Raw genomic sequence first — 12,934 nt, forward strand, 5'->3', positions numbered from 1 at the left:
AGCAGAGGAGGAAAAATCTCCCGCACAGAGGAACAACAAGTAATCTATGAAGACACTCTACCCTAAAAGAGAGGCAGTATAATTCTTCACTCCTGAAGTTTGGGCTATGCATTGTGATTTCCTTCTAAAGAACACAGCATTAAAAAGGGAGGTAGGGGAGTGGAGGAACTCTACAGTGGAGAAAACTGATAAACATTATTTCAACTGGATGATCAAGGTCAGTATCACTAGTCACAAATCAGGTTGATAATATGTACCCTTGTTATGACATCATGAAATTAACACTTTACCTCTGTGATTTATCTCCCCCAAATACATGACTCCAGTCTAATCACGATGAAAACATCAGATAAGTCGCAATAGGGCAGCATCCTACAATACACGTGAGGAGTACTCCTAAAACCTTTAAAGGTCATCAAAAACAAGGAAAATCTGAGAAACTGTCACAGCCAAGAGGTGCCTATGGAATTATGACAACTAAATGCAATGTGGTATCCTGTATGGAATCCTGGAACAGAAAAAGGACACTTGGTGAAACTAAGAAGATCTGAGCAACTATGGACTTTGGTTAATCCTATATCAATATGGTTTCATTAATTATAACAAATGTGCCATACTAATCTAAAATGTAATAATGTTTGTGTGTGGAAGGAGAAGGGTTATGGAAACTCTCTGTACTATCTTCTCCATTTTGTAAATCTAAAACTGGTCTAAAAATAAAGTTTATTAAAATATTGATTGCATTAAAAAGGTCAGTTATTGATATCCTTAAAATCCCCTGTTATTTAATATGTTTATTATTTTTATTCGAAGGTAATTCATTTTATTATAGGAAATGTGAGGAAACAAAGTATATTGGGGTAAAATAAACACCGCAAACCATTATATTAAGTGTAACTCTTATTAACATTTTTTTACTGCTTATCCTCTTTTTTAGATATACATGGGATTTCATGATTTTTGCTTTTTAATAAGTTGAAGATGTATCAGATATGACATTAATATTAGGCAATCCCCTTTCTTCATGTTGCATGGGGTTTGTTTCTTTTTCTTTGTTTTTTTAATTATACTTTAAGTTCTGGGGTACATGTGCAGAACATGCAGTTTTGTTACATGTGCTATTGTGGTTTGCTGCACCCATCAACCCACATACATTAGGTATTTCTCCTAATGCTATCCCTCCACTACCCCCCACCCCGCAATAGTGTGATGTTCCCCTCCCTGTGTCCATGTGTTCTCATTGTTCAACTCCCACTTATGAGTGAGAACATGCGGTGTTTGGTTTTCTATTCTTGTGATAGTTTACTGAGAATGAAGACTTCCAGCTTCATCCATGTCCCTGCAAAGGACATGAACTCATCCCTTTTTATGGATGCATAGTATTCCATGGTGTATATGTGCCACATTTTCTTTATCCAGTCTATCATTGATGGACATTTGGGTTGGTTCCAAGTCTTTGCTATTGTGAGGAGTGCCGTAATAAACATACATGTACATGTGTCTTTATAGTAGACTGATTTATAATCTGTTGGGTCCATACCCGGTAATGGGATTGCTGGGTCAAATGGTATTTCTAGTTCTAGGTCCTTGAGGAATCGCTGCACTGTCTTCCACAATGGTTGAACTATTTTACATTCCCACCAACAGTGTAAAAGTGTTCCTATTTCTCCACATCCTCTCCAGCATCTGTTGTTTCCTGACTTTTTAATGATCACCATTCCAGCTGGCATGAGATGGTATCTCATTGTGGTTTTGATTTGCATTTCTCTAATGACCAGTGATGATGAACATTTTTTCATATGTTTGTTGGCTGCATAAGTGTCTTCTTTTGGGAAGTGTCTGTTCATATGCTTTGCCATTTTTAATAGGGTTTTTTTTTCTTGTAAATTTGTTTAAGTTCCTTGTAGATTCTGGATATTAGCCCTTTGTCAGATGGATATATTGCAAAAATTTTCTCCCCTTCTGTAGGTTGCCTGATCACTCTGATGATAGTTTCTTTTGCTGTGCAGAAGCTCTTTAGATTAATTGGATCCCATTTGTCAATTTTGGCTTTATAATGTTGCCATTGCTTTTGGTGTTTTAGACATGAAGTCTTTGCCCATGCCTATGTCCTGAATGGCATTGCCTAGGTTTTCTTCTGTGGTTTTTATGGTTTTAGGTCTTATGTTTCAGTCTTTAATCCATGTTGAGTTTATTTTTGTATAAGGTATAAGGAAGGGCTCAAGTTTCAGTTTTTCACATATGGCTAGCCAGTTTTCCCAACACCATTTATTAGATAGGGTATCTTTTCTGCATTGCTTATTTGTGTCAGGTTTGTCAAAGATCAGATTGTTGTAGACGTGTGGTGTTATTTCTGAGGCCTCTGTTCTGTTCCATTGGTCTATATATCTGTTTTGGTACCAGTACCATGCCGTTTTGGTTTTTGTAGCCTCGTAGTATTGTTTGAAGTCAGGTAGCATGATGCCTCCAGCTTTGTTCTTTTTGCTTAGGACTGTCTTGGCTATGTGGGCTCTTTTTTGGTTCCATATGAAGTTTAAAGTAGTTTTTTCGAATTCTGTAAACAAAGTCAGTGGTAGCTTGATGGGGATAGCATTGAGTCTATAAATTTCTTTGGGCAGTTTGCCACTTTCACGATATTGATTCTCCCTATCTATGAGCATGGAATATTTTTCCATTTGTTTGTGTCTTCTGTTATTTCCTTGAGCAGTAGTTTGTAGTTCTCCTTGAAGAGGTCCTTCGCATCCCTTGTAAGCTGTATTCCTAGGTATTTTAATTCTCTTAGTAGCAGTTGTGAATGGGAGTTCACTCATGATTTGGCTCTCTGTTTGACTGTTATTGGTGTATAGGAATGCTTGTGATTTTTGCACATTGATTTTGTATCCTGATACTTGGCTGAAGTTGCTTATCAGTTTAAGGAGATTTTGAGCTGAGGCGATGGGGTTTTCTAAATATACAATTATGTCATCTGCAAACAGAGACAATTTGACTTCCTTTTTTTCCTATTTGAATACCATTTATTTCTTTCTCTTGCCTGATTGCCCTGACCAGAACTTCCAATACTATATTGAATAGGAGTGGTGAGAGAGGGCATCCTTGTCTTGTGCCGGTTTTCAACTCACACCCCCATATCTAACAACATGGCTTTCTCAACTTTTAAAGGATAACAGCCATCCATTGGTTTTAGGACCCAAAAATTTTGGTGCAATTCCAAATAAAAGTAATAACCATGTATACTACCATAACCATCCTAACCCTAACTTCTTTAATCCCCCCATCATTGTTACCTTCATCAGTCCTGACAAAAGGAATTCATAGCCACACTATGTAAAAACAATTATCGCATCCACCTTTATTATCAGCCTACTCCCCATAATAATATTTATATGTCTGGACCAAGAAGTCATCATCTCGAACTGATGCTGAACAACAACCCAAACACTACAACTCTCACTAAGCTTTAAACTAGACTATTTCCCCACAATATTTATCCCTGTAGCACTATTCGTCACTTGGTCTATTATAGAATTTTCACTATGGTACATAGACTCAGACCCAAACATTAATCAATTTTTCAAATATCTACTTATTTTCCTAATCACTATACTAATCCTAGTTACCGCTAACAACCTATTTCAACTCTTCATTGGCTGAGAAGGCGTAGGGATTATATCTTTCCTACTCATCGGCTGATGATATGCTTGAACAGATGCCAATACAGCAGCCATCCAAGCAATTCTATATAACTACATTGGTGATATTGGTTTTATCCTAGCCCTAGCATGATTCCTCCTACACTCCAACTCATGAGAACCACAACAAATACTCCTCCTAAACACCAACTCCAATTTCCTCCCACTAATAGGTTTTCTATTAGCAGCAGCAGGAAAATCAGCTCAACTTGGCCTGCATCCCTGATTCCCCTCAGCCATAGAAGGCCCAACCCCCGTCTCAGCCCTACTCCACTCAAGCACCATAGTCGTAGCTGGGGTCTTCCTACTCATCTGCTTTCACCCCTTGGCAGAAAACAACCCACCAATCCAAACCCTCACACTATGCCTAGGTGCTACTACTACTCTATTTACAGCAGTCTGTGCTCTTACACAAAACGACATCAAAAAAATCGTAGCCTTCTCCACTTTGAGCCAACTAGGACTTATAGTAGTCACAGTCGGCATCAACCAGCCATATCTAGCATTTCTACACATCTGTACCCACGCTTTCTTTAAAGCCATGTTATTTATATGCTCCGGATCCATCATTCATAACCTCAATAACGAACAAGATATTCGAAAAATAGGAGGACTGCTCAAAATTATACCCCTTACTTCAACCTCCCTTACTATTGGCAGCCTAGCACTCGCAGGAATGCCTTTTCTCATGGGTTTCTATTCCAAAGACCTCATCATCGAAACTGCAAACATATCATATACCAACGCGTGAGCCCTGTCTATTAATCTTATCACCACTTCCTTAACAAGCGCGTATAGCACTTGAATAATTCTCCTCACTCTAACAGGCCAACCCCATTTCCCAACCCTAACTAACATCAACGAAAATAATCCTACCCTGCTAAACCCCATCAAACGCCTCACAATCGGAAGCCTATTCGCAGGGTTTCTCATCACCAGCAACATTTCCCCCACATCCCTTCCCCAAATAACAATCCCGCTTCACCTAAAACTCGCAGCCCTAACCATCACCTTCTTAGGACTTCTAACAGCCCTAGACCTCAACTACTTAACCAATAAGCTCAAAATAAAAAACCCACTGTATACATTTTACTTTTCCAACATACTTGGATTTTACCCTATCATTATTCACCGCACAGTCCCCCGCCTAAGCCTTCTCATAAGCCAAAACCTATCTCAACTTCTATTAGACCTAATTTGACTAGAAAAACTAATACCCAAAATAATTTCACAACACCAAACCTCTGCCTCCATCATTATCTCAACTCAAAAAGGCATAATCAAACTTTACTTCCTCTCTTTCTTCATTCCACTCCTCCTAACCCTCCTTCTAATTACATAACCTATTACCTCGAGCAATCTCAATTACAATATATACACCAACAAACAATGTCCAACCAGTAACTAACACCGATCAACGCCCATAGTCATATAAAGCTCCCGCACCAATAGGATCCTCCCGAATTAACCCTGGCCCCTCCCCTTCATAAATTGCTCAACTTCCCACACTATTAAAATTTACCACCACCACCACCCCATCATATTCTTTCACCCATAAGACTAATCCCACTTCCATTGCTAAACCCACTAAAACACTCACCAAAACCTCAACCCCTGATCCCCATGCCTCAGGATACTCCTCAATAGCCATTGCAGTAGTGTATCCAAAAACAACCATCATGCCCCCTAAATAAATTAAAAAAACCATTAAACCTATGTAACCTCCCCCATAATTTAAAATAATAATACACCCAGCTACACCACTGACAATCAACACTAAACCCCCATAAACAGGAGAAGGCTTAGAAGAAAACCCCACAAACCCCATTACCAAAACTACACTTAACTCCCATTCACAACTGCTACTAAGAGAATTAAAATGCCTAGGAATACAGCTTACAAGGGATGTGAAGGACCTCTTCAAGGAGAACTACAAACTACTGCTCCAGGAAATAAGAGAGGACACAAACAAATGGAAAAACATTCCATGCTCATAGATAGGGAGAATCAACATCATGAAAATGGCCAAACTGCCCAAACAGGTTGAAGGGTGTTGAATTTTGTCAAAGGCCTTTTCTGCATCTATTGAGACAATCATGTGGTTTTTGTCATTGGTTCTGTTTTCATGATGGTGTATGTTTATTGATTTGCATATGTTGAACCAGCCTTGTGTCCCAGGTATGAAGCCAACTTGATTGTGGTGGATAAGCTTTTTAATGTGCTGATGGATTCGATTTGCCAGTATTTTATTGAGGATTTTTACATCGATGTTCATCAGGGATATTGGCCTGAAATTTTCTTTTTTTGTTGTGTCTCTGCCAGGTTTTGGTATCAGGATGATGCTGGCTTCATAAAATGAGTTAGGGAGGATTCCCTCTTTTTCTATTGTTTGGAATAGTTTCAGAAGGAATGGTACCAGCTCCTCCTTTTTTTTTTTTTTTTTTTTTTTTTGAGACAGTCTCACTGTGTCACCTAGGCTGGAGTGCAGTGGTATGATCTTGGCTTACTGCAAGCTCTGCCTCCCGGGTTCACACCATTCTCCTGCCTCAGCCTCCTGAGTAGCTGGGATTACAGGCGCCTGCCATCACGCCCAGCTAATTTTTTGTATTTTTAGTAGAGGTGGGATTTCACCGTGTTAGCCAGGATCTTCTCAATCTCCTGACCTCATGATCCACCCACCTTGGCCTCCCAAAGTGCTGGGATTACAGGCGTGAGCCACTGCGCCCAGCCACCAGCTCCTCTTTGTACCTCTGGTAGAAATTGGCTGTGAATCCGTCTGGTTCTGGACTTTTTTGGGTTGGTAGACTACTAATTACTGCCTCAATTTCAGAACTTGTTGTTAGTCTATTCAGGGATTTGACTTCTTCTTGGTTTAGACTTGGAAGAGTGTATGTGTCCAGGAATTTATCCATTTCTTCTAGATTTTCTAGTTTATTTGCGTAGAGGTGTTTATAGTATTATCTGATGGTAGTTTGTATTTCTGTGGGATCGGTGGTGATATCCCTTTTTGTCATTTTTTATTGCGTCTATTTGATTCTTCTCTCTTTTCTTCTTTATTAGTCTTGCTAGCGGTCTATCAATTTTGTTGATCTTTTCAAAAAACCAGCTCCTGGATTCATTGATTTCTTGAAGGGTTTTTTGTGTCTCTATTTCCTTCAGTTCTGCTCTGATCTTAGTTATTTCTTGCCTTCTGCTAGCTTTTGAATGTGTTTGCTCTTGGTTCTCTAGTTCTTTTAATTGTGATGTTAGGGTGTCAATTTTAGATCTTTCCTGCTTTCTCTTGTGGGCATTTAGTGCTATAAATTTCCCTCTACACACTGCTTTGAATGTGTCCCAGAGATTCTGGTATGTTGTGTCTTTGTTCCCATTGGTTTCAAGGAACATCTTTATTTCTGCCTTCATTTTGTTATTTACCCCATAGTCATTTAGGAGCAGGTTGTTCAATTTCCATTGTAGCTGTGTGGTTTTGAGTGAGTTTCTTAATCCTGAGTTCTAATTTGATTGCACTGTGTTCTGAGAGACTGTTTGTTATGATTTCCATTGTTTTGCATTTGCTGAGGAGTGTTTTGCTTCCCATTATGTGGTCAATTTTAGAATAAGTGCGATGAGGTGCTGAGAAGAATGTCTATTCTGTTGATTTGGGATGGAGAGTTCTGTCCATGTCTATTAGGTCCACTTGGTCCTGAGCTGAGTTCAAGTCCTGGATATCCTTGTTAATTTTCTGTCTCATTGATTTGTCTAATATTGACAGTGGGATGTTAAAGTCTCCCACTATTACTGTGTGGGAGTCTAAGTCTGTAGGTCTCTAAGAACTTGCTTTATGAATGTGGGTGCTCCTGTATTAGGTACATATATATTTAAGATAGTTAGCTCTTCTTTCTGAATTGATCCCCTTACCATTATATAATGCCCTTTTTTGTGTCTTTTGATCTTTGTTGCCTTAAAATCTGTTTTTATCGGAGATTAGGATTGCAACTTCTGCTCTTTTTTGCTTTCCATTTGCTTGCTAAATATTCCTCTGTCCCTTTATTTTGAGCCTATGTGTGTCATTGCATGTGAGATGGGTCTCCTGAATACAGCACACTGATGGGTCTTGACTGTTTATCCAGTTTGCCAGTCTGTGTCTTTTAATTGGGGCATTTAGCCCATTAACATTTAAAGTTAATATTGTTATATGTGAATTTGATCCTGGTTATTTTGTCCATTAGTTGATGCAGTTTCTTCATAGTGTTGATGTTCTTTACAATTTGGCATGTTTTCGCAGTGGCTGGTACCAGTTGTTCCTTTCCATGTTTAGTGTTTCCTTCAGGAGCTCTTGTAAGGCAGGCCTGGTGGTGACAAAATCTCTCAGCATTTGCTTGTCTGTAAAGGATTGTATTTCTCCTTCACTTACACAGCTTAGATTGGCTGGATATGAAATTCTGGGTTGAAAATTCTTTTCTTAAAGAATGTTGAATATTGGCCCCCACTCTCCTCTGGCTTGAAAATTCTTTTCTTAAAGAATGTTGAGTATTGGCCCCCACTCTCCTCTGGCTTGTAGGGTTTCTGCAGAGAGATCCACTGTTAGTCTAATGGGCTTCCCTTTGTGGGTAACCCAACCTTTTTCTCTGGCTGCCCTGAACATTTTTTTCTTCATTTCAACCTTGGTGAATCTGACGATTGTGTGTCTTGGGGTTGCTCTTCTCAAGGAGTATCTTTGTGGTGTTCTCTGTATTTCCTGAATTTGAATGTTGGCCTGTCTTGCTAGATTGGGGAAGTTCTCCTGGATAACATCCTGAAGAGTGTTTTCCAGCTTGGTTCCATTTTCCCTGTCACTTTCAGGTACACAAATCAAATGTACATTTGGTCTTTTCACATAGTCCCATATTTCTTGGAGGTTTTGTTTATCCCTTTTTATTTTTTCTCTAATCTTGTCTTCTCACTTTATTTCATTAAGTTGATCTTCAGTCTCTGATATCCTTTCTTCCGCTTGATTGATTCAGCTACACATACTTCTGTATGCTTCGTGAAGTTCTTGTGCTGTGTTTTTCATCTCCATCAGGTCATTTATGTTCTCTAAACTGGTTATTCTAGTTAGAAATTCATCTAACCTTTTTTCAAAGTTCTTAGCTTCCTTGCATTGGGTTAGAACATACTCCTTTAGCTCACAGGAGTTTGTTATTACCCACCTTTTGAAGCTTACTTTTGTCAATTCATCAAACTCATTCTACATCAAGTTTTGTCCCCTTGCTGGTGAGGATTTGTGATTCTTTGGAGGAGAAGTGGTGTTCTGGTTTTTGGAATTTTCAGCCTTTTTGAGCTGTTTCCCCTTGTCTTTGTGGATTTATCTACCTTTGGTCTTTGATGTTGGTGACCTTTGGATGGGGTCTTTGAGTGGACTTGCTATTCATTTCTGTTTGTTAGTTTTCCTTCTAACAGTCGGGCTCCTCTGCTGCAGGTCTGCTGGAGTTTGCTGAGGTCCACTCCAGACCCTGTTTGCCTGGATATCACCAGCGAAGGCTGCAGAACAGCAAAGATTACTGTCTGTTCTTTTCTTTGGAAGCGTTGTCCCAGAGGGGCACCTGCTAGATGCCTGCCAGAGCTCTCCTGTATGAGGTGTCTGTTGGCCCCTACTGGGAGGTGTCTCCCAGTCAGGATACACGGGGGTCAGGGACCCACTTGAGGAGGCATTCTGACCCTTAACAGAGCTTGAATGCTGTGCTGGGAGATTTGCTGCTCTCTTCAGAGCTGTCAGGCAGGGACGTTTAAATCTGCTGAAGCTGTGCCCACAGCCTTCCCCCAGGTGCTCTGTCCCAGGGAGATGGGGGTTTTATCTGTAAGTCCCTGACTGGGGCTGCTGCCTTTTTTTCAGAGATGCCCTGCCCAGAGAGGAGAAATGTGGCAGTCTGGCCACAGCAGCCTTGCTGAGCTGCAGTGGGCTCCACCCAGTTTGAACTTCCTGGCAGCTTTGTTTACACTATGAGGGTAAAACTGCCTACTCAAGCCTCAGCAATAGTGGATGTCCCTCCCCCCACCAAGCTCAAGCATCCCAGGTCCATCTCAGACTACTGCTGTGCTGGCAGCGAGAATTTCAAGCCAGTGGATCTTAGTTTGCTGGGCTCCATGGCATGCGGCCCACAGAGCCAGACTACTTGGGTCCCTGGCTTCAGCACCCCTTTCCAGGGGAGTGAACGGTTCTGTCTCGCTGGCATTCCAGGTGCCACTGGGGTTTGGAAAAAAAACTTCTGCAGCTAGTTTGGTGTCTGCCCAGTTTTGTGCTTGAAACCCAGGGCCCTGGTGGGGTAGGCACTGGAAGGAATCTCCTGGTCTGTGGGTTGTGAAGACCATGGGAAAAGTGCAGTATCTGGGCTGGAGCACACAGTTCCTCAGGCTTCTTCCCTCACGGCCTCCCTTGGATAGGGAAGAAAATTCCCGACACCTTGCGCTTCCCAGGTGAGGTGACACCCCACCCTGCTTTGGCTTGCACTCTGTGGGTTGCACCCACTGTCCAACCAGTCCCAGTGAGATGAACCGGATACCTCGGTTGGAAATGCAGAAATCACCCGCCTTCTGTGTCAATCACGCTGGGAGCTGCACACTGGAGCTGTTCCTATTTGGCCATCTTTGTTAATATTGGTATTTGTTTCTTAATGGCTTAATAATAGTTGAATGAATGTACCAACTGTTTACCTAAATATTCTTATAGTTGCTTTGGCAGACACTGTAGGTTGGCTCAACAAACCCAACCCCTTTATCCCTTTCCTGATTACTATAGAGAAAGTGAAAATCAAGTATCAATTTTCCAGCTTTCCTTATAGCAAGAAGTGGTCATCTGACTGGCCTGGAGTTGTGGGCGAAAGTCTGCTGGCACAGTCACTTTCCCCTCTTATGCCTTGAATGGAGGCATGATGGTTGAAGTTGTAGCTGCTGTCTGAGACAACAAGGAAGGCAATTGTTGAGGGACCTGACTATCTTGAGACTTCTTGCTATTATGGAAATAGACTCCCATTTATTTATGTCACTTTGGTTGGGTTTTGTTTTAATTATCAGTAGAAACATTTCTTTCTGAAATGTTTATTCATTTATTTGACTGTAAATGAGTTTTTTATAATTTTGTAAAACTTTTATTATAGCAAACTTTTGGTGTTTACAAAAGTCAAGAGATTAGTGTAAATTATTGCCCCATTAACCCTTCACCGTGTTCAACAATAATCAACTCATGGACTATATTATTCCATTTAAATATTCCTTGATCACAATTTGTTCCACATAGTATTATATTGATAATTATGTTTCAAATTTACATATTATATGTAATTATCTAGTGATCAGTTTCCATGAATAAAGCTTTTACTGTTATTAGGATCATTCCTTAGAAATTTTTTGTCAAGGCTGGGCACGGTGGCTCATGCCTGTAATCCTAACACTTTAGGAGGCCAAGGTGGGCAGATCACTTGAGGTCAGGAGTTTGAGACCAGCCTGGCCAACATGGTGAAACCTCGTCTCTACTAAAAATACAAAAATTAGCCAGGTGTGATCGTAGGCGTCTGCAATCCCAGTTACTCCAGAGGCAGGAGAATAGCTTGAATCCAGGAGGCGGAGGTTGCCACTGCACTCCACCTTGGGTGACAGAGTGAGATTTCATCTCCAAAAAAAAAAAAGAAAGAAAGAAATTTTGTGTCATGTAATGGTCTTTGTCTTTTGGAAAACAGGTTGTAAATAGTTTAGGCATGGTCTACTACTGTTTAAATCTTAGAAGATATCATTGAATGTTCATAAATTGATAAAATAAAAACATATTTTTATAAATATATTTCAGACTGTTTTAATAAACATAATTAAAAGATATCCCAGCTGAAGTAAGCTGTATATCTAATTAGTAATACATACAAATCCCTTGTAGACAAGTTTTGTATTCTCCAGCTGTCTGTGAGATTAGAATGTGTGCAGATAGCTGAAGAATAAATAGTGCTTTTTGTGTTTCTTAGGCATTGTAGATGAGAAGGATTTACTCAACTTTGAATTCATTATATCATTACTATTTCCTCCAGTTTTATAATGTCTATTCCAAATTATTCAAAGGTTTGTGAGATTGCTATTCTTTGAGCATTGAAAATATGAACTAAGACTGACATTAATCCATTGTTCAATCTTAATGTCTTTAACAAAGATCGGTCTCTTGTAAAATGTAAAAAAATTAATTCTGAGTCTGTAGGTGAGATTGAGGCCACTTAGTCCGGTATATTTTAACTTTAGCATTCTCTTTCTTCAGAGCTCTGCCAACATTTTATTTGATTTTTACTTTAAAATGCATCTTGAACAAAATGATAATAAAAAAACACATGAATTTAAATATGCTAATGTCCATTAGTGACCATCATCAAGTCAACTTTAGTTGCCAATGTAGAGTTCCTTAGGAGAACACTTTTCTAGTCATCTTCATGAATACATTTGAATATCATATAAACACATTTTTGGTTGAAAAGTGTATAACTATCACTGTTTCATTTGGTGTTTGATTTTCACCTTACTTGTAACAAATGTAAAAAAAATACTACTAGAGCATATGCATACCAAATACAATTAAGTGACAGTAAGGCAAGATCTAATAATGAATTGTGCCACAGTCTTCCATTGTAGTGTTAGCACTTCCTCTAAGTTGGGTGCTGCTGTGCTCTTCTGGTTCAATTTAGTCAATTTTTCTGAGCTTGTGTGTTTGCTTAGCAAAGGTGTCATTTGTAAATACTTCTGCATGAATCAGTATTTTCTTCTTAATGTTGGATATTAGTATGAGTATTATTATTACAATATGCAATGTTATCACAATAATACATGGGATGGTGAAGGGGATATATGTTTTTCACCCCTAAGCCTTATGGAAGACTAGATACTTACTTAATTTCCACTCCATCCCTCTTCCTTAAAGGGAACCAGGTCATGTTCAGGGCAACTAGTTGCTCAGCTGAAAAGTATTCATGTTTCTCAGCCTCCCTAAAGATGTAAGGAGTGCCTGCTGTGGATTTTTAGGAAATTCTGGCTTTCTAAATGTGGGGACTATCCCATACTCTTTAGCAATTCCTTCTTTATTATGTCTGGCATCATCTTCCATTAGCATTAAAAACCACACCCTAAGGTGAATAGAAACATCAGAGACACCCGGGACACTGATGACCTCATGAAACTACTCCATCTGTCCTGGATGACCTACCTCCTAACTTTTTCTCAAATGAGGAAAATAAACTTCTATTTGGGAAGCCAACATAGTT

General features: G+C 39.6%; 1 pseudogene; it reads left to right on the forward strand.

Annotated features, from left to right (window-relative positions):
• Window positions 1–3,217: 3,217 nt before the first annotated feature.
• Window positions 3,218–5,031, forward strand: LOC129014400 (NADH-ubiquinone oxidoreductase chain 5-like; annotated as a pseudogene).
• The last annotated feature ends 7,903 nt before the right edge of the window (window positions 5,032–12,934 follow it).

The sequence above is a fragment of the Pongo pygmaeus genome, chromosome 16, assembly GCF_028885625.2.
Source record: "Pongo pygmaeus isolate AG05252 chromosome 16, NHGRI_mPonPyg2-v2.0_pri, whole genome shotgun sequence".
Taxonomy (NCBI): Eukaryota; Metazoa; Chordata; class Mammalia; order Primates; family Hominidae; genus Pongo; species Pongo pygmaeus.